The 22,508-nt window shown below is 40.4% G+C and overlaps 1 protein-coding gene across 1 annotated transcript in view; it reads left to right on the forward strand.

Annotated features, from left to right (window-relative positions):
• The window catches only part of Pdzrn4 (PDZ domain containing ring finger 4), a 345,252-nt gene that overhangs the window by 5,395 nt on the left and 317,349 nt on the right, over nt 1–22,508 (forward strand).

Genomic DNA, 22,508 nt, shown 5'->3' on the forward strand with positions numbered 1-22,508 from the left:
AACTACCTTATGTTTCCAGCTGTATTAACATCTGTATTTTAACACATCCCCGCCACAGACATTGAGGGAAGTTCTCTGACTGTGCTGAAACTCATCTTCTTGACATTCCGGAGGGTGGCAAATCTGTGCTCAAGCACGGATTTGAGAAGCAAACACTGCTATTGAAACTTGCTATTAGTATGTGCGTGTGGACGCTGGGATTATCATAATTTTCCATTATTATCCCTTGGTGTGGCGTGCCTCTTTTAAAAGCAGGGCAAATGGGAGTAGTTGTCTTGCCCTGTGGGGAGGAGCTGTGGGAAGCTCTTGCATATGCAGCTGTGTTGTTTGAAGCTTATGCTGGGAACTGGGCCATGATGACAGGGTTGGGTGTTCTCTCTCTCTCTCTCTCTCTCTCTCTCTCTCTCTCTCTCTCTCTCTCTCTCTCCCCTGATGTTCAATTATCATTGGTTGTTACCGAAAGAGATTATGTTATTTTTGTTGGTTAATTAACTTCCAATATATTTGCAAAGCTATAAATAGACACGGAGAAGGTCTATCGGACTCCACGGTATTTGGAAAATCAATCAGTTTATTCTGTATTATGGAATCACTAGCATCATCTTTCTGGGTGGATTGATCCCACTTTTCAATATTAAACTTCTGATAGGTTTCAGATGTATATAGATGTTAACGTTGTGTGTATGTTAACAAGGTTGGACTTTGAATACATTGAGTCAGAATAGGAATAGAAAGTAAACCAAGGTGTCCAGCATCAAGCTTTCCAGACCCTGGGAAGAACTGGAGGTTGCCTTTGTGCGAAGATTGTGTTTTAATAAACAGGTCTCCAGATCAACACTGCCTCTAGTTTTGTAGCCAAGAAAGGGCAGACGGCCTTGTATTTGCTGTTCAGTTTGCTTCAGGTTGTCTGCAGCAAACGTGTAAACATTACAGCGGCTGTAGTCGGAAGACTGTTTTCACCACTGCGAATGGGTGTGCATTACGTCTTCTGTATCCGATCATAAGCATTCTCACGGAATGGAAGTCTACATTTAGTGTCTTAGGGAACAAGTGTGCTCAGACACGCCCATATCTCAACAACAGAAGTCAGTAACGTGGACTTAAATTATGCTAGCTATTTGACAGTATGGCGTATGCTAATGTCAGTTAATGTTGCAATAAAAAGTAACAAAATCAGACCTGGAAAGAGGGCTCAGCAATTAAGATGCATGTTCCTATTGCAGATCTGAATTCTGTTCTCAGCACGCATTATCAGGTGGCTGACAACTAGAGGATCTGACCCTCTGGCTTCTGTGGCACCCCAACACACATGTGGCACTCATTCGCAAACACACACACACACGCACACGCACACGCACACGCACACGCACACGCACACGCACACACACACACACTAAAATATGCCTTTAAAAGGAAAGCAGGATTTGTCGTTATTGTGTATTTTTTTTAAAGCACTCATTTAAGGTTGGGAAGGAGACTAGCTCACACAATATTTGGCTTGTATGCTTGAGGCCAGGGGGTCCATCCCCAGCACCAAAAATAGAATAATGTCAAGTGTACAAAATCTCATTGGTTTTCTTACTGGAAAAGGTCACTTTATTTTAAAAATCTATGCTTGGTAACGAGTTCGTCTAGTGTTCCATTCAATGCCATTACTAATATTTGTCATGCTGATTTTATGTAAACTATTAAAATAAATAGAAAAATAACCTATCAGTGGAGAACCAGCTGAAATTATAATGAGCTGAGGTATGATTATATAACTTAACAAGCGAGAGAAAGACCTTGAAACTTGTTATAAGACCGTAAATTTGAGGAGACTTCTCTCGGAAAATTATATATGTTATATGTATATAAGGTATGTGTGTATGTATGTATATATGTGTGTATGTGTGTGTGTCTATCTCATACATACTGTTTATTTATGTCAGATATATTTTGGTTCCATGAGAGAGTTATGAGGCCACACTTGTTGTCAAGAATTAATTAAAATGATTTTTAGTATTTATGAAATTATCTTGATGATGTGTGTGACTACTTTAGAAGGAAGATGACTGGAAACAAAGCTCTGATACTTGGCTGCAGCTCCCGTTCTCTCAGCCCCTGGAACAGATACCTCATGACTTTAGTATCCATTCCAACAAGTCTTAAAAACACACAGATGTCGTGAGCAATCCTCGGAGGCCAAAAAATAATTAGAAACAGTCGATGTCTGTCAATCACTGTAATTCCTGTGTCGGAGCTACTAATCAATATTAAGTTTGTATCTAACCAGAAATCGACAAACTGTATTGATTAAAGATGTACAGAGTTGGATAAACAGATTTTGAAAACAAAATCGATAATTTATTTACTGCTTTATGATTTTCCAATTGAAGGTTAAACCAGATTTTAAATATTTTCAAAATACAATGATGCTTTAAATCTGGTCACAAATACATTTCCCACAGTGTAAAGGGGGATAGTAATTTGTATATAATAAGGTGACTTAACTGTCAACAATTTGACTCATTCTGAACGCTTTGAAATGAAAAAAAAAAACTGGAAAAGTTTGTTACCTTATATTCAAAATATATCCCAAATGTTGGGGGTGATTATTAGCTTAATGTGTACATGACAGATTTATGAACTGTAGTTTTTTAGTAAATCACTAATTTGAAAAAAAATAGATATGTTAGTATTTGGTTCTCTTAATGGCTATAGAGACTTTATTAATTCTAAAGAAATATTAGTGATAACACTAATTGCCAGCATAGTTCAACAAAATTCGACAGCTCCAAAATGACTGGTTTTGGTAGTCTACATTCCATGGGAACTGATCAAATTCAAAACCATTGAAGAATACAGGAGAGTCATACTCACGAGGTAAACCTCGGGGATAGTTTTGAGTGATGCAAAGCAAGCTAATTTTTGAGCCATTCTCTACTAGTATTCATGCTAGCCAGCTTCTAGCTACTTTCACATCTATGACTGTGAAAATATCTATTTGTATGTATTAAAAACAAGTTAAATTTAATATTTGGATTATACCATCACTAAATATCACCAGAGTCCGTAAAGGTAGAAATACTGTTGACAGCATTAGAAATCCAGGTGAACGAGTTCAGTTTGTACAAGATATTTACACCATATTGTAAATTTGTCTTTAACAAATAAGGGGAGACCAACAAATGAAAGGACCTTGGACCAATCAGGAGAGGCCAGTGTCTGTGCTTCACTTTGATTTCTTTGGGATACTTATTTAGGAATCATGGGAAGAAGTGCTTCAGTGGAAACTGGTCCTGTGAGCTCTTCTAGTCAGGAAAACGGAGATGAACTGACATCTGGGAGTTTGTGATCACTGGCCTGTGTTTCGATAACTGAGTAGGAGTTTAGTCAATATTAAAGACAGAAACAGCAAGGAGAATAAAATCATATGGTCTCAAATCTCAACATAGTCACTATAAACACTTTGGGATACACTACCAAGAATTTATTCAGCTAATTTGTCTGTGCCAATCATTCATCGTATATTCATTTAATTAATTTGTTTCTCGCTTGTTTCACGTACTATGCACCTGTATTTTCCCACCATGAATATAGGTCTTGATGGACAGTAGCTAATGGATCCTTTTACCTCCAGCAGCAGAAGTCCACTAACATTTAGGCACAGGTCTTTTTTACTTGGTGAATCACATAGATAGCAAACATTCCCGTGAAGACTTCTATGTAACGAATATGGTTTTGTTACCAAGTGATCTGTCATAAAAATGCAACCAGAAGGACCAGCATAGATTACGATAGCAACCGACTTCTCTCAGAAGATCTGGATACACTGTATGTCTTAGAAAGCACTATGAGAAGGTCTAGACTCTGCCAGGCTGCATGTTGGGAGAGGGGTCTCTTGAAAAGAAATCAGAATCACTTTTAACAAGCTCATGTCTTAGAGAAGGAAAGAGCAAGGCGCCTACAATCATTAGCAACAGAGATGAGACATGAGTTCAACACTGTGGGTTTACAGGGCTTCAGGGACCATAAAGGACGCATGGGGCATGAAAGGCCAAGGAAGCATTGTAGAAGGCTTAATAGCAAGGACGATTAAGTGGTTTAGAGGTTTTGAAGAGTTTGGAGGGGGTAAAGGTTTCAAGGAGTTTGCCAGCTGGAGAAAGAGAGGTGAAATATATATCAGACAGAGATTGAAAGATAAAAGCAGAGCAGCCTACGTTTGGAAATAAAAGCTACTTCCTATGACTACAGCACCATGATGTAAAAAGGACAGGGATTTTTGCTGCACCAGCAGAAGTAGATTTCAATCTACTGACTGTAGGACGCTGTCGGGGGGTCTCGGCCAGGGAGAAGGGAAAAAGGCAATCTGGGGTCAGCAAGTAGGGTTGAAAGCAGCAGAGGCTGGGCGACAAGAACATGTCACCGGAAGCCCTTGGGATCACTTAGGGAAGGTTATAAAAGCTGGTAACAGTCACAGTCGGACCATCTGTTGGGTCAAACTGTGAATGTACGTCAGACAAAATATAAATAAGATGGTAAGAGCTAGGATACTTGAGAGAGCCAAGGAGGACAAAGCTCTTAACAAGCACAGTCAGACCCTTGTTAAGGTAGTCTTTTAATTCACCTTAATTTTTAGATTATATTGTCATTGCGTGTGTGTATGGGTATTTCACCTTGTATGTCTGTGTACCATAGGGATGCAGTGCCCCTCGGAGGACAGGAGAGGGTGACAGGTCCTCTGGAACTGGTGTTCCAGGTGGATGGGGGCCACCATGTGGCTGCTGGGAATTGAACTCCCGTTCTCTGGAATGGCTGCCGGTGCTCTGACACTCAAAGCCATCTCTCCAGCCTCAGTCAGTACCACAGTGTACAGATTCCTATGTAACTGTCCTGTGTCCTTTCTTGGAAACTAACTCTCGAAGATCAGGCTTATGGTCGTGGTTTACAAGCTTAAATGGTGTCACAGTCATCAACACACTGCAGCTAGAGCCCTGTAACACTGTATTTCTAACACTGTCTATTAAAGTGGGAAGCCATAAAGTGACAAAAACACTATGTTTTGATGGAAAAAAATAGATATGAGACAGTGAGAGGTGAGAGAGGGAGGGTAGAACAAGATTTTCCTGTTGAGGATCGATACCAAGGGCAATCAAGGAAAATCATATGTTCGCCTGGGCAGTCATTTTGGATGATTACCATAAGAACAGCTAACATTAAAGGATTTTAAGTCCAGCACCCTCTGTATGTTTTTAGGTTTTAACCCATTCCATCCCAAAGCTCTGAGGCTGACACTGCATACCTGTGATGGTAACCTATGAGAAAAGTAAGGTTCAAAGAGAGAGCAAGTAACAAACGGGACACACAATCATTTTCCCACTTTCAAAATAACTTAATAGAAATGCTTACTGTCTATTCTGTCTAATACACACACACACACACACACACACACACACACGATAAAATAAACTAATTCTTGCAAATATTAGGTTTTTAATCATCTTTTCCTGGAGAATGTTTTTAGAAAAAAAAATTCCATAAAGTGTATGCATAGAATATACAAAAGTTATGCCTTTATTATTTTTCTTATTTACTAGAAATTAAGGAGTGACTTCTACTGCAGGATGTTAAGGAGGCTTCTATGTGCATTAGAACCTCAACATATATGTGCTTATGCTGTGTCTGTGTGTGTCTTCCTGTCTCCTTTCTAGGTCTGTCACATCATGCTCAGCTTTTGCGGAGAGAGCTCCTGGGCTACTCTGGATGGCTATGTTAGGGAACCACAGTGGTAGCACGTTTTGAATTAGAAAGCATTTTTAGAAATCAGTGATGAGTCTAGCCTTCTAACAAGCCACTAATGAATGCCCAAGCAGGAGGCATTATTTTTGCTACAGCAAGTACATTAGTGGCAAACTTTCCTACTGCAAGTGTTCAGGAAGCCATGCATGGGTCAATCCTGTTACTTCACTAATGTCTTTCACAACATGCTTAAAACGCAGTAATAGTGCCACTTTAAGTTGTGTGTTTTTAGCAAATGATGAACCTTTGATAGCATTAAAACAGGCACTGACTTCCTATCGCAATAGTGACTAAAAGGAGATCGTGAATTGGAGGAGCATGAGAAGAATTGTGAGTATGAGGGAAGGACATGAATGACGTAGACACAGTCTGCATGATGAAAATTTCAAAAGATAACATTACTAAATAAAAATACTTATAAGAAACACCTTAAATATTGTCTTTGTAAACAGTTGAACAGTGAAGCCATAGCCTTAAACATTGACAGCTATCTTCTCTTTGAGAGGATATTGTGAGAAATTCTGTGGATGTTCTGTGAACCTACTCAGTGCTTTGGAATGTGAAGTCTGACTGTGTGTTCCTTGTGCAGCTCCTAGTGTGCACTGGTAGGTGTAACGTTCACTGACGGGTGGAGCTGCAGAAACTGTATCCAAGATTGGAAATCTCTCAGAGTCCTTTGCAGAAAGAAAAATAAATGCTCCAAGTAATGAATCCACGTTGACCCTAAAACACTGAAATTGATTTCTCAGCGTGTCACTAGAGCACAGAGCTGTAATTCCAAAACTAGGGAGAGACTGAGACAGGGGGATTGTAAGCATGACAACTGAGAAGCAGATAGCAGGGCTGATTAGTGCAGCACCTCCAGACAGGTGGCCACACATCGGGGTTGTTCTGTGCAGCCCTTCTGATATGAAGAGGATGATTAACAGTCTCCTGCTCACTCTAACAAATGCCTTGATTGTTTATTGACTTACATGGTGTCCCTAGTTTACTTAAAATAATTACACTCGTTAACTGGTTTTGTTGAGAGTGTAGTTCTAGGCCAAGCAAAACATAAACCAGAAATTGAAGGACTGAGTGGCAAGGGGGATTTTTAAATGTTTGAGCAAAGCACTAATACTTTATAGGGTAAAAAAAAAAAAACCACTTTATTAGTTAGAGAATGCTTTCATATGAAGTGTCTAGTTAGGTCTCTGCCATTCTCTAAGACAGAGACTCAGTGAAGCAAATTATGATGGCAGCTGCAGGGGAAATAGGCTTGGTATATTGACAAGGCTTCTGGAGAGTCAAAGCTGTTCAGATCCGGCAAGCTTTAAACGTGGAACATTCCATTAGACTAGTCTAGATGGGTGGGGAAATCTGGTGGAAGGTGAGTTTAGGATCTCTGAGGTCCCTGGACAAGTTTTGCCTGCTGTGAAAAATTTACATGTCCCACCTCACAGGGATATATTAAGTAGTGTAAAAAATTCCTTGAATTTTGTGTGTGTGTGTTTGTGTGTGTGTGTGTGTGTGTGTGTGTGTGTGTGTGTGTTGTCATGGCAGGCAATCTGTTGAGACTCTAAAGATAGTGAGCTATCTGTCAAGGCAGAGGTAAAAACTGAAGAATGTTCTATTCGTCCAAGAAAGGGAAGGGTAGGCTGCCTTAGTTTACAATTTTGGGGTTGGTGATCATAAAACACGGATATAAAGGGCATTGAGAAGTTCTACCCGGCCACCGGGGTAAGCGCTCTCCCACTGACGTCACAGATAATGGATGACATCCGGGGGTCTCAAATTTCAATGTCGGGAAGTTTGAAGCACTCAGGACACAGCGCCAGGGCTTCTCAAGACAGCTAAGTGCAGGTGAGAGATCTGCATTATCAACCACTTGGGAATTGTTCTAGTAGATCCGGAGTTGATCTGACATCTGCATTGTGAACAGGCGTCTTAAGAAGTGGCTGTGTGTGACTTCTATGGTACAGCTTGAGAAACCTCCCTGGAAATCTTCAGGTGCTACAGCCTGACAGTGACATCGAGAGAGCTGGGCAGCCCATGCCATCTTCTTTTTTCTTTTCCTCTATCGTTTTTGCTTTTCTTTATTTTCTTTTCTTGGTTAGTCATTTGGTTGCTTGGTTTTCGAGACCGGGTTTTTCTATGTAGCCCTGACTGTCCTAGAACTTACTTCGTAGACCAGGCTGGTTCCAAACTCAGAGATCTGTTTGCCTCTGCTTCCAGAGCTGGGATTAGAGGCGTGCATGACCACTTCCTAGCCCATGGACAGTTCTCTAAGAAGCTCATAAACATGTAAATCCATTACTTTGAAAAAAAAAAGGCATTTCTAATGCTAGAAACAGACAGTGGTTCATAAGAAAAAGTGGGACAAATTCAATTACTTTCAATTAAGATTTAACCCTGATGCTAGTCTGTGAGATGAATTTCTCTGAGCGTCACGAAGATGAATTACAAGTGTCTCATGTATACGATGTATTGTGCCGGGCATTATGAGAAAATCGGTGAGTAATTAAAGCATCTTTTATACTCCGATAGCAATTTTGCAAAGAAAATAAAATGTGAAAAACACCATGCAGATCCCTGTGTGGTCAGTGCTGCTTATAAGGGTAGCAAATGTGAGCTGTTGCTTCTAAAAAGAGTCTGAGATTTACTTTTAAGGGTATCCATAGGATTTCACATGACCTTGAAAGACATATATGGCCTTGAGTAGTGTATAGGATTTCTGAACTTGGGATCAGAAAGTTTCTCTTAACAGAGACAGGAATAATTTCATATATATATATATATATATATATATATATATATATGATGTGCATTTTTAAAAAGTTGAAAGCTGATATCAACATTGAGCTTATTTTCTTACCTGTTTTCTTCCTAGCAACATATTTCACAAGGTCTGGATACTACATTTTCAGAGTGTCAAAGTAGTCTCCTGACTTTCATTTGGTATCTCTGTAGTGAATAATAATTGACTAAGATATTGATGGACTATTTATTTAATTTTCTCTATGTGACTGGTCTCAGAACATAGAACCAAATAATTTTTGTTTCAAACAATTTTCATATAATTGCTAACCATTGCATTTTTTTGAAAAGTCCAATAGTCCACTGGAGTCCAGACTAATATTCTTACCTTAAAAGGAAGCCTCCTGTGATATCCTTAGCAAGCCTTTGTGCAGTAGAAGCTTCATATTAGAAGCAATATTTGTTTCATAAAGAGATGAGGCCAGCATCGAGCCTGTCCCAAAGCAAGCAGGCTGGTTCCCTCTTCCCATGGTGGATCCAGAACGATTGTTTCATATTCTCCTTGTACCTGGCAGGAAGCTGTGTTTTGAACTGGGGTAAGCAGTGAATGATACAATCAGGTTGCTCAGAACTGGGACGATACAGAGAGTTTAGCATCCAGGTTCATGTGATCCCTTGAGGCTGACAATGTCTCTTACGTTGATGAGCGGAGCTGCCAAACATGTGCTGTCATTGAGACAATAAATAATAGCCTTTTAGAGATTCAATCAGATGGGGATGACATGACAGTTTATCATTTCCTCTCTAATGTCTGGAAAGTTCATACTTGAAACAGTGGATAACAGGTAGATTCACTTTTTGTAGACAATTTTAGCAAATATTTTTGAAGGCTGAAAAGAAAGTGTTTTCTGTGTTCGGTGGGTAACAGTTTCTAAGCTCTATCCCAGTTTTCCTCTTGTGGTGGTGGTGTGTACAAAGACATGTGCTGTCTATGTGTGCGTCCTATTAATCAAAGACGCAAAATGGACACCATCCGTCTGAGGAATATTTAAAATGGTCTGTCAATAAAATGGATGAGCAGAGTTCTCTCCATGCCCTACATCCTACCCTGTACTGAAGGACTTTTTCAACATACTCAAGGCCACCGAGTCCAATTCCCTGGCACTATAAAAGAAACAAAAAGCCAGAGACACAGCACATGTTACTTTGCACAGAGCACAACCTTCACTCTCAAAGTAGACACATACCTGGGGTAAGCATGCTGGACAGCAAAAGGCTGCAACGATGATGATGAAATGATGTGCAAGCTGACTTTTGGCAGTCAGGCAACTTTAAAGAAACACTTTGGTCTGTGCAGAATTCAGTCAGCTTCCCTTCCACAATACTTCTGTTGAGGCCATTAAACCACCTTCATAAAACAACAGCCATTCTTCTGTCTGAACTGTAGGGATGATGAAGGTAGAACTCATCTTCCCGTGTGGATAAAAACCTCTGTCCTCTCAGCACATTGCTTCATTTGATTTCCTCTCCAGTAAACACCTTGAAAGGACTCCCCAAGCCAAAGGGAATCCAGGTAGAGCAGGTAATGCAGGAAAATGAAGTTCTGGGAGAGATAAACAGGAATGAGTCAGTCTGGACAATAGGAATCTTGTTTATGAGCATCCCCGACCACTTGGAGTTTTAAACATGAAAATATTCTCTCCGATGAACTGGTCCTACACAGTCACTTCAGAGGTGTGTATGTGTGTGTTATATGTGTTATACCCACACATTTTTATTCCAGCCTTAATTTTACATGGATAGAAAATTATTAGGCAAAAACAGTATTATATCTTATAATACCTACGTATTCTTTTTAGTGAGAAAAACTTGATAACTGAAATTTTTCATTAAATAAAATTATGTCAAATATTTTTCTTCAATAGTTCACTTGCAATTACACATATGATTTAAAATACATTCAAACATTTAATATATTTTCATTTAATTTGTATACTTTTATGATAGGCTTAAAGATTGGGCCACAAGTAATATCTTAGGTGAAACTGAAATTCAGGTATATTGATATAATAGCATAAACTTATGAACAAAACAATTGCCTTTCAATTGAGAAGTCATTTGTGGAAGCTATTTTGTGTGCACAGACACAGTCTATGCCTCTTATGGTTGGCAGTGGGCTGAGGTAGAAAGATTGGTCAGAAGTACCTGAGTGGAAACTGAGTCTAGTCTAGCTAGGAAAATGGAGGTGAACTAACATCTAGGAATATGATCACTGGCCTGTGTTTTGATGACTGAGTAAGAGTTTACTCGAAGACAGAAACAGCAAGGAGAATAAAAACAGATGGTCTCAAATCTCAGAATATAGTCACTATAAACATCATTGAGGAATATTTCACTGTGGAAGTGGAGATCGGGGAGAACCGATCTCATGGTAATAACCTCAAGAGTTGAAATGAGGCGTTCCTTCCAGTAGGAAGAAGCCCAACATTTTTCCTAATCAATGTAGTGTTAATTGGGAAAGTCTTAATAATCCCAATCTTAAATTGCATAAATACTAATAGAATGGATTATATGTTAGATGAGGCATTAAAGCTGCTAACAGACAGATATTAACATGCCTAGGGAAGAATCGGGGCTTCTACTGAGAAAGACAGACAATAATGCTTCATTATAGCTAGGAACCAAGACGTGACCTTGACATAGCATTAAAAAGCTATCTCTATGTTTTGCATAAATGGATTTCTTTTCCTGAAAGATATATTCCAAAGCCATGGCATCCATTCCAGGTTTACTGGGAATCCCGCATATGTCAGGCATAATTTTTTGCATGATGAGTCTTGTGCTTCTAGAGTACTAAGTATCAGCAAATGGGAAATTTCTAGGGCTCTATTGTGCTAGCTTGACTCAATGGCCAGTCTGTGTCTGCTCTCATGGCTACTCTGTGTGAGTTCTCTCTGTAAGGACAGCCATTGCAAATGTGATTGCAGGGGGACAGCCAGGTTGGAGGGGTGTGATGCATGTCTGGAAGGGAAGAAGGTGAGACTGGAAGCCAAGCTTGGAGCAGGCACGGGGATTCCACACCACTTTCTTTATCTCTGTTAAGTCTGTGTTTGTTTTCCAGGGTTGCCATAGCAAAGAACCAAACTGAGTGACTTAAGCAAAAGCTCAGTGTTCTGGGGGTCGAAAGATCAAGATCAATATCCTACAGCTTGAGTTCTTCCGGGGCCGTTTTTGTCTCGATATACAAAGGGTACCTTTCAAGCTTTGTTATTATCTATGTTCATTTCTGTTCATCTTGTCTCACAAGACAGACTGGATAAGAGTTAATGAACTTACTTAATGCTAATGAACTTACTTAACAATAATTAGTAGAAATGTCAATATATACATTTGGCTGAGGTAGTGGGGTGCGATTAGGTATGGGCTCAGTGGTTAAATAGCAGATGCTGTTCTTACAGAACACCAGAGATTGGTTCCCAAAACCCACATCAGCATCACACAACTTTCTGGAACTCCAGTGGGGGGGTGGGGGGTGATCTGATGCCCTGGGGCCTCTGTGAGCACCGTGTTCACGTGTGTCCATGCACACGTAAAGAAAATCTTTAAAAGACAAAAATAATGAGGTCTCACCCCAGATAATGATGTCTCACCTCCGATAATTATGTCTCAATTGAATAATAATCTCTCACAGTTAGAAATGATGTCTCGCCTTTAATAAGGATGGCTTTCTCACCAATAACTTGAATATATTGTTGGCTATCACACCCATAATTTGGAAGGAGAATAATACTATAGAGGAAAGAATTTGTTTTACCAAGAATCTCAATATTTCTACATATTTTTACTGAACATAATTATAAATTATATATATTATTTATATATAAAATTTGTAATATAAATTATATTATAAATTATTTATAAACATTATATATTATTAATATAATATATAATAGTATGTTATTAATAATATAATATATAATATTTATAAATATTATATATATTGTGCATTTCTACATTGCTTCATTTTCCTTGTTGAACACACCAGGTTCCAGTTCCCTGTCTCTTTGTCATGCAAGTGGGACCACATACCTTTGTTCCAGGTATGGAAATACAAACAGAAATGAAACTCCCCCAGGCCTAGTCTTAGAATGTCCATAAGGAATGTTACTGCACCCCCAGCCCTGTCTTAGGCCATCTTAAGAAGCAAAAGGATCAGCGGTTCATAGAGAAGAAGGTAGGATTCCCCTCAGGAGAACTGTTGGGCCAAGAATATCCATGTCATACTTTAGATGATCTGAGTTTACAAGAGGTCACTGAGGTTTGAGGGTAGTTGGTGACACTATTTCATTGTAAACCAGGCCTCTGCCTGAATGCTGGACCTACAGGATTCCCTTCCTTTCTATTGAAAGTTGGGTCTGATGAGTAGCTTCTATCATTTCTATCTTCCTCCTAACTGTCCAGTTATTCCTACGGGTTCTATGTATTTGTATCCCAGGAAGGGATCGTTAGCACAATCTAACTTATACTTCCCTTCCTCTGTGTCCAGCCAGATTAAGGAGCACGAGGCCAGCACCTCCGTCTCACCCTCCCCTTTTCCATTTGGCCTGGCAAATCATGAGTTAATACAATGGGTAGATTTCACTTGTCTTAGTCTCCCTTCGACCACCCCCCAACCCCACTGTAACTCCTCCCTTTACATGGGGTAGAGCCCTGAGAATCTTGTGAGTTCCAGTTTTTTGAGACTTGTAAAGTCCTAAGCTTTATAACCCTCTCTCCAGGAGGGAGTGCTTCTATGTCGGGAAATTGCTATAAAACATCCTATTGGAAATCTTATTCAGATAACTGTTCCCTACCCAGCTTGACTGAATTGTTCAAAACCTGTAGAAAAGTGCGCAAGGTTTTTCAGGCACAATAAGGAATTTTCAAATACCTGTCTGATGATATAATATTGTCCCTCAGGTCCTCTGCAGTGGCATATTTATACACAGTGTATACTGCTTGGTGTTCAATTTACTGCTGTCTGCTTCTCTCCTCTGTGAGGTATGAGCATGAAATAAAATGGAAAACAGCAAATAAAATAAAATAAATAAATAAAATTATTCCTTAAACAAGCAGATTACTCACATACATACTAGATTGATAGCATATATTGCCATGCACTGGAGGTGTAATTGCTTTCAGAGAAATTGTTTATTAATAATACTTAGTTGACTGATTAAGAGGAAGGGGGCGTTACCAGTATCCACGAGATAAACACAGGTAGTAATTTCATCAGAATGAGTATGGAGCCTGTATCTGTGGGATACAGAAACTGTGTATACAGCACAGATATAATGTAGGTTTTCTAGCTCATCAGACAGTGGTGGTGATTCATTGCCATCAAGGTCATAATTATTTCATGTCACAGAAGGGGGATTCATAAGAGTGTCTTTAAGCTACAGGTAGATTTTAATTAAGGACTAACTGGAGCTGAAGTCAGACTTCCATAGTGCACAATTCAAGACTGTTCACAACAACATCGGTGTGACTGAACTGCTCTGTTTAACTAGGATGTATTTGGTTGGATATAATTGATGAAAAAAGAAATCACTGTAATCTCAAGGCAGATTTGAAAGGCCCCTCACTAGGAAAGAGTGTGCTGTGGGTTAAAGTGCTAATTAGGGGTGAGGGCAGGAGAATTTTATCTTCCTATGTTAAAATGCAACCTCTGTTCACAATATGTCACACAGCGTGCTGTGACGTTCCAGTTTTTATGAATCAGACAATTGTAATGCCATTGAGAAGTTTAAATGTGAGGTTTTGTAAGGAGGCAACACAGTCCTGGTTAACAGCTTCTGTTGAGGTCCTTAAAGGTTTTCGGGGAGCCATATCTATGACAGTTATTACTATGGGAAGTAATATGGGGTGATTTTCTTGGCCTCTGTGTTTGGTATGTAAACGAATCCCCTCCATGCAGACAGCATCATGCAATGTAAAAACCCAGACTTGAAACATCCAGTGCTGCAAGGCCAGTCTGTGTAGGGTTTAAAATCTTAAGAAATCCCACAAAATCAAATATTACATCCTTCTTCCCAATGACCTGATTTTTTTTCTCCCCAAAATAAGAAGTAGGTATATCGTCTGGATTTAATTGTGCATGACATAGTGCTTTAGGGCTCTGTGATTTCATTCATTGATCTAGTGAAAATGTTTACACTGAAATCGGAGACAGACAGTCTGGACTTCACCCGTCTTTCTCTCTGACAACTATGTATGATGGCATGGGCTCATGGGCTGCTCTCCTGACGGGCACCCAGGATTTGTTCCGTGAATGCAGGAAAAGTTAACTGCTGCGAACAAAAACATGGGCTTCCGGAGAGGAGCTTTCTAAAGTTTCATAACACAATTCAGACCACAGACAGAACTCCTGCTGCTTTCTTACACTCACTGAGTTCGCCTGCCTAGTTAGCCTTGGCGTGGAGAGCTGTTACACGTGCTCGCTGCACTAATGCAGATCTGGCAGAGCGCGAACCCTTTTCTGTTTCTTGGTTCCTTGTCTGCTGTCTAAACTTTATGGATGGGTTCATTTGCATTTTCCACTTCCGTCTGCTTTCCTATCCTTCTTTCAGATCACCCAATGACCGCTGACCTCATGGCTGTAGTATGTTTTATTTGTTTGTGTGGTTTTTGGTTTCGTTGTTGTTTTGTTTTGTCTGTAATCTTCTTTATTCCATGAGTCAGAAACCTTGTATCAACTCAGGGATGAAAAACTGAGAAATTTCCCATTTTGAGGGAATTTTTCTTGTCCTTGGATCCTCTGGAAGATCAACAGCAGTCTCTGTAATAATCATAAAAGTATGGCTTCATTTCCCAGGCTAGACGTGCAAGGATGAGGCACTGTGCATTCAGCGAAGGTAAAATTTTGCTGTGTGCTCATTTTTATGGGTGTAGCAATTTCTCTCAAGATTCTAAAAGTGGTTCTTGGCAGAGTCAACTTGTGACTTGTTTTTTTTTTTTTAACTGCTATTGCTCCTGATAACCAAACATTAATCAAACATGTCTATCTACCCTAAAGGCGAGAAATCAAAACTTGATAGTATTTTTAATATCCATGGACGTTGCTCCTCGGAATACCACTATGACATATAACTCAGACTGAAAACCTCTCTGTGTTAAGTTGACAAGTGGTGCATGCATGTTCCTTTGGTTCCAGGTAAGGGACAGTGTACAAGAAAGTAGCTTCCTGCCCACTTATATGAGTGGGTACAACTGTGATTATATAAATTGCGCATCTCAAGCCCCAGAGCCTTCCCAGATCGTCTCCAAGCAACAGAGCCATAATGAATAATAATTATCTTAAAGCCAAAACTGAAAGCCAACTTCGTATAATATACACTCGGTGACACTTGTGATACCTAGATCAGCAAAAAGCACACAGTCAGGTCAGCTTTACTCTCCAACATTAGCATGGCGCCAGAACACTTATCAATGCTAAAAGTTACAAATGCAATAGTGGCCTGCAGACCTTAGAGTAACCAACAGCTCTCTAACCGCACTTAAGGCTACTCAAGGGGGGCTCACACCAGGTCCCAGAGACCTAGCTAATTTACCAGGGCTAGTGAAGTCATGGAGCTTGGAGACATCCCTACCTACATTCTAAGTATTTGTCTTTATACCCACTGATTAGTGTAGTTCTCGCCCGTCTACAATGGATGGAAATGACTCCAAAAACGTCAGAGAGGATCGAAATGCAGAGTCGTGACGCTCAGTCCCAGCTGATGTAGCTACTGCACAATTCTTTCACCTAAAGCTCAGGGATCACGTGGAGGAAGGGCAGGGAGATTGTAAAAGCCAGAGGAACAGGAAGTCTGCTGTGCAATTGTGCCTCCTAGAACTGTCAGAGGCTACACACACGATCTCTCACCATCAGGGCCACCTAAATGTGACCTGAACAAAGACGATACCCATAGGCGTGCTAGTGTGGAAGGAAGAAGGAAAGCCCAGGCGACCTCAACACTTGACAAAGAACTGCAGGCAACTAAGGAATGCCTAGAGTGGGAGGAATCGTCTCCCTCAGGGAAGAGCAGGTCAAGTGGTTAGCCCATGTCAGGTGGCCCACCTCGAAAGGATAAACATAAAAGCAATAATATACTGATGGAGCAGGCTATATTTATATAGTTAGGAACACACACACACACATAACAACAAAGAAAAAGGCTATGAACTTGGAAAACATGGCACATAGGACAGTTTAAAGGACCAAAATGGAAGGGCAAAATTACTTAATTACAATCTCAAAAATAAAAAAATATCTATTTAAAAACAAAAAAGAGGGTTGGGAATTTGGCTCAGTGGTAGAGCGCTTGCCTAGCAAGTGCAAGGCCCTGGGTTCGGTCCCCAGCTCCGAAAAAAAAAAAAAAAAGGAAAGTTTAAAAACAAAAAAGACCATTTTTAATAATAGCGAGAATAAGTAATGCCCCCATTCCACTACCTTACAACTGAGAGACCCGCGTAGGACTTAGATAAGGTCATCAGTGAACATGTGAATTCCTCATCTTTTTTCTTTCTTGCAAATGGCATTAAAACAACCCGTAGTATTTTTACTATCTATAGAGAGGTAGGCTTTACATTTTTATTTTCATTCCTAATATTTATTTGCAACAATCACTTCCAGAGCAGCTTATTTAGAATTTATCCAGGAGACAGAAAAACCGTCTTCACCCACCTTAAAACTAGAACAATATTCTCTTTGTTTTGTTTCTGAGCCATTCGATGCTACAGGGACACAAGTGATTTAAAGCAATTTCTGTCCCTTCCTCCATGGTCTAACAGAGTGTGGAGGTGTGCCCACATGACTGTGTTTTTATAGAAAAGAAGACAGAAGTGTAGAACAGTAACCCGTTCCTCACCGCACAGGATCTCATCAGTGTCACTCTCGTTTTAAGTGGGAAACCCTGACTCAGAGGAGGACAGACAGGGAAGTGAAGGCTGATTTAGGCTGGATAAGCTTTGAGTAGCAGGGCTCTATTATAATTAATTGGTTTGCAAATACTACATTGCTTTGGGGAAGGAGTTATTAGGGGAAATATATGTTGTTGAAAATGTCTTCATGTCATCAACATTAAAAACTCATTGGTGGATATTGCATTGCCTAATTTCCCAGCGACACCGACTATCACGGAAAGAATTGGGCTTCTCCGGTTCTGACATATAATGGCAAAAACCTGCAGAGTAAGCTCCCTGACTTGGTGATTTGCTTAATTTGACTCTCCTGTCTTCAGAATGGTGGCCTCATGCAAATAGGCTCCCTGGAGAGGTGATTATGCCACAGCAATGGTGTCCCTAATGGGCACGTCCTGTATATATTGGCTTAGGCATTGTAAGAACTCATCCAGTCAGGCTTGCTGCCTTCAACCTGTACTTTTTTCACTGCACTGAGGAGAGAAATGCCTCGGATGCTGATGACCAGAAGCCCCGACCAAATGCTGCTAAGGCAGTGTAAGTATGGCTTCCTGGTTAGCAGAGGTAACCTGAGTTATGGTCAGTGAACACCGACGGGCTCTCTGAAAGCCTTAGCATCAGCATTTCCAAAAGGGCCAGAGAAACATAGAAATATCTGTGGCGTAAGTGGCATTGCTCTCAGTGCAGGGCACTAAAGGAAGCACCTTCTTGCTCTGTCTTCCCCTCCCCAGACTCTGTATGTGCAGTTGTGGTGAGGGGACACATGTTTGCAATTGGTCAGGCTTAGAGTGTGGCAGTGGATTGTGAAATTTGCACAGCTTCTAGGAGGGGGACACGGGGTCACAGATGATGGAGAGACACTTCCAGATCTAGCAGGACCCATGACTGAAGCAAGCAATACTGGCCTTTTGAATAATATCCAATTTCATTCACTTAGGGATCCCTGGGTTTTGTTTGTTTTCTTTTTTATTATTGTTGTTGTTTTCTTAATGCCTAAAAAAGCCAAACGTGGAGCACCTTTGAAGAGCAACTTGGCAGCGTTTCTTACTGGTTCCTCTCAAACCCCTTGGTGTAGTTGTTTACTACTACGGTTCATGAATTTTACAGAACCTTAAGCCTTAAGTTGGGACTCGTAGTTGTTTCTCTTTCAAAGATATGTAAAGACAGTAAGTCTCTGAATTTATATAGTTGGGTTTCCCATTTAAATTATGAATGGGTATAGCCTGGTCAGGATTAACCTTGGACAGGGAAGCCATCTTAGAAAAGTTCAATGTGGAAGGTTCTTTTCTTATTGGATATTCAGAGAAGAATCCCAGGTCCCAGACATAAACTACACATGTTACATTCAGAACAGGTCATTCATAACGACAGACAGTGTGGAAGAACTGGTAAAGAGGACTGGATTTGTAGTCCATCTCATAAGCGTCTCATCAGGGAAACAGTGTGGTCACTGAGTGTCTGTGTCTCTGTGGGGAGAGATTGCAGTCCCATCGGAGCACAGCGGCTTTGTATCTCATCTGAACGTGCATCTGTGTCTTCAATGAGATGGAATCTTTATTCCACAGATACCCTAAGGACAGTGTTTTCTGAGTTTTTCTTCTTTTTCTTCTTCTTTTACATCCCAACCATAGATTCCCTTTCCTTCTCTTCTTCTTCATCATCCACTCTCCTTCTCCATTCCTCTTCAGAAAGGGCAGGCCCCCCATGGATACCAACCAGCCATGGCATATCAAGTTGCAGTAAGACTAGGTACTTCCTCTCCTGTTAATGCTTGATGAGGCAACCCAGTGGGAGGAAAGGAAAGTTAGGCAACAGAGTGGGAGAAAGCAAGTGTTCCCACTGTTGAGAATCTCACCAGACAACCAAGCTACACGATTATAATATATATACAGGTTGGTCCTATGCAGGCTCCCTGGTCAGCTGTTCATTCTCTGTGAGCCTCTATGAGCCCACCTTAGTTGATGCTGTGGGTTTTCTGAGTCATTCTTTACAGGTTATATGAATGGAGGCTTTACACACTGATTGCATCCGAGCTGTATTTTCTACTCACTGAACCTCAGCCATCGGAGATGGATAGTTAAGCCTGTGTCAGAAGGAGACAGCCTGTCTGTCTTCAAACATGAAATATGAGTGTGCACTAGGGAGTAAATATGAAACTAATTGAAGTAGATGGACTGAGAGACCGAGGGGAGGGAGTGTTCCTGCCACTGCTCAGACCCTGGCTTTGAAGCCAGTCACCAGGCTGTGCAAATGACCCTGTCAACCTGCACCAGAAGGGCTTAGAAGGTTAGAAAAATACAGTCTTTCATAAGGCATGTAGAGCTTCAGAGCACAGATGTTTCTATGCATGCTAATTCAACCATACCAGTTATAATGTTGAAATGAAAGCATAATGATTTTAAGACAAGACTATGAGTTTATACAGGAAAACTACTAATGTGTAATCAAATGTCAAATTTGGAGCCTGAGAATGGCCAGTGGTAGTATTTCAAGCCCTAATCCCTGCTCATTTGATGTATTAATGTACTGTGTTCCTTTTCCAATATTATTCATTGGCTAGGAAACTAATTTGAAGTCTTTGAAGTCTAGATTTCAACATGATAGCATTTCATGACACATATAAAATCTAAGACAATAACGATTATGTTGGGTAGGGCCACACATTTAAGAAGCCTAAGGAATGATCCAGCAGGCTATACACATGAAGAGGTAAGAAAGTGAGTCCTCAGGCAGGCATGTGCCGTGCCTCTGGGTATTCATACTGGGGTAGCCCAGTGCATACACAACTCGAAGAGCATGTGGCCCCAGATATCCTAACTCTGGAGTCTTTAACGGAAGGCAGTAGTCTAAATTTGTAAGTAAGCTATCTCAACTTTAAAATGTTGGTCCAAAAGTTCAAGCGATCCTCTATAATATTACACACACACACACACACACACACACACACACACACACACACACACACACACAAACACACATTATTCCGTGGGGCCTATGGGCACACAGAAAACCAGTTCCAGGTAGCAGGCCTTCCAAATAGGATACTCCGCCAAACTGCATCTACCTATCACCACGCTGAATTTTATCTTCAATTATATAATGCATATTTTTGAGTTATTGAACTCTCAAAAGTCTTGTGAAAGCGGAGTGCTATTTTCTGCTGAGTTCAATGTCACCACTCCAGGGCTGGAATTAATCCTGGAGCAAACGAACTCTGAGGCAACTTGCAATCATCCAGCCAGCGTTTGAATGTAGCCTACATATATTGAACATTTACATTTAAGGAAACTGAGGAGGTGACGATAGTTCCCAACAAAGGGGGATTTCACTGCTGTGGGTGAGAAAGGCTAGCTTTGGTGTTCTGTGCAGAAGAGCGAATGTATAGGTGTCCTAAGAACAAATGAGCATCTCCTTTGGGCTTTTGTTCAAAAGCAAGAAAGCTACAGATGAAAGGAGGAGACCCTGCAGAATCAGGGGTTGATGGTTCTACTATTTTTGGCTGAAGCTGTTGATGTAGTCTGGCGTGGCTAGTGTGTGGAGAAGCCAGGGTAGAGAAGAGGTAGGAGGCTACCTTGGGACTATTACAGTGAACTCTGGGTGTCGTGGTTCACTATTACAGAGAGAAGATGATTACAGTGCATTGTGAGGCCTAGAAATGAAGGCAAAGAGATGATTTACAGAAATCATTTCTATAGTTTAGGCACAGGGAGGCTCAGGACTCTGAAGAAGCAATGGCTTTGGCTGTCATATGGCATTTGGGTGCAGGGACTGGTTTTCTTTTCCCCTAGCAATGGAAGTAGTAAGACTTGAGTTGTATTTTCCCTCCTCATAATGAGGGGCTAGGGAGTGAGAGGGAGCTCTGAGCTAAGAACAATGACTCTTTCTACATTCTGGATCTACCATGTCCATAAGTGGGCTTCTAAGGAGGGGACAACAGAGGAAGATAGAAAAGGCCATTCTAAGATTATGTTCTAAAGGAGCACGATGAGTCGGATTTTATGTTTTCACTGGAATGTTTAAAACAAATCGCACCAGCGATCGCAAAACAGGACAAGAATGATTGGGTTTTGCAAGACTCCCTTGGGTTATTGGAATAATGAAACACGAAAATGAAAACACAGTTTGGTGACATCAATTTTAGTAGTCACACTTTCATGGTGCTGATAACATTTACCTCAAAACAAATCTCTTCATATATAATCAGCATATAATTCAGAGACCATTGACAAAATGAAGCAATTATGTCCCATTGTTTAAAAATAAATCTACTTCCCATTCTGCTCATGAAATAGACTTACAAACTATTCGATACAGTTTGGTCACCAAATAGTGACATATTTAGGACAACTGCTTTTTAGATCGTATCTCACTTGGACACTTTTTTTCTATAGAAAATAATATGAGCTATTTTTATGACTGCTATTACTAAAGTGTACCACTTCGCAATGCATGGGATGATAGCTTAATGTTTAGAATATATGTCCAATATCTCTGTTTCCCAGTTCTGAAACAGAGTGTACAAACAAGTTAGATGGTCCATTTATCAAGTGTGTTTAATTCATGCGCCAAAATAAATTGAGTACCTACTAGGCAAAAGGTGACTGACAAACACGTACTGTAGTTCCCTACGGGGCTTAGAAAGATGACAAGAGAAATAGCAAGTAGGCAACTTTCTAGAATTTTGGAATTTGTTATTCTTTACAAAGTCAAATTGGTCTTGATTATAGTGTTTACCTACTGTCTATTCACCAGACAGAAGATGGTCTGGAGGGGAGGAGAGGGAAGATAAAGAGCCACATCATTTTTAATTTTTAAATTTTTTGTATTATCTTTATGTGTATGGGTGATTTGCCAGTGTCTATTTCTATGTCCCTGCAGTGCCTATGAAGAACAGAGGAGGATACCAAATACCCTGGGACTGGAGTTGTAGATGGTTGTGTGCTAGGAATCCAACATGGGTCCTTTAAAAGAGCATCCAGTGTTTTAATGGCTGAGCCATCTCTTCACCCTCATGATTTTGAATCTTTCAGACTATAAAAATATCTGTTCGA

This window comes from Rattus rattus, chromosome 1 (genome assembly GCF_011064425.1).
Source record: "Rattus rattus isolate New Zealand chromosome 1, Rrattus_CSIRO_v1, whole genome shotgun sequence".
NCBI lineage: Eukaryota > Metazoa > Chordata > Mammalia > Rodentia > Muridae > Rattus > Rattus rattus.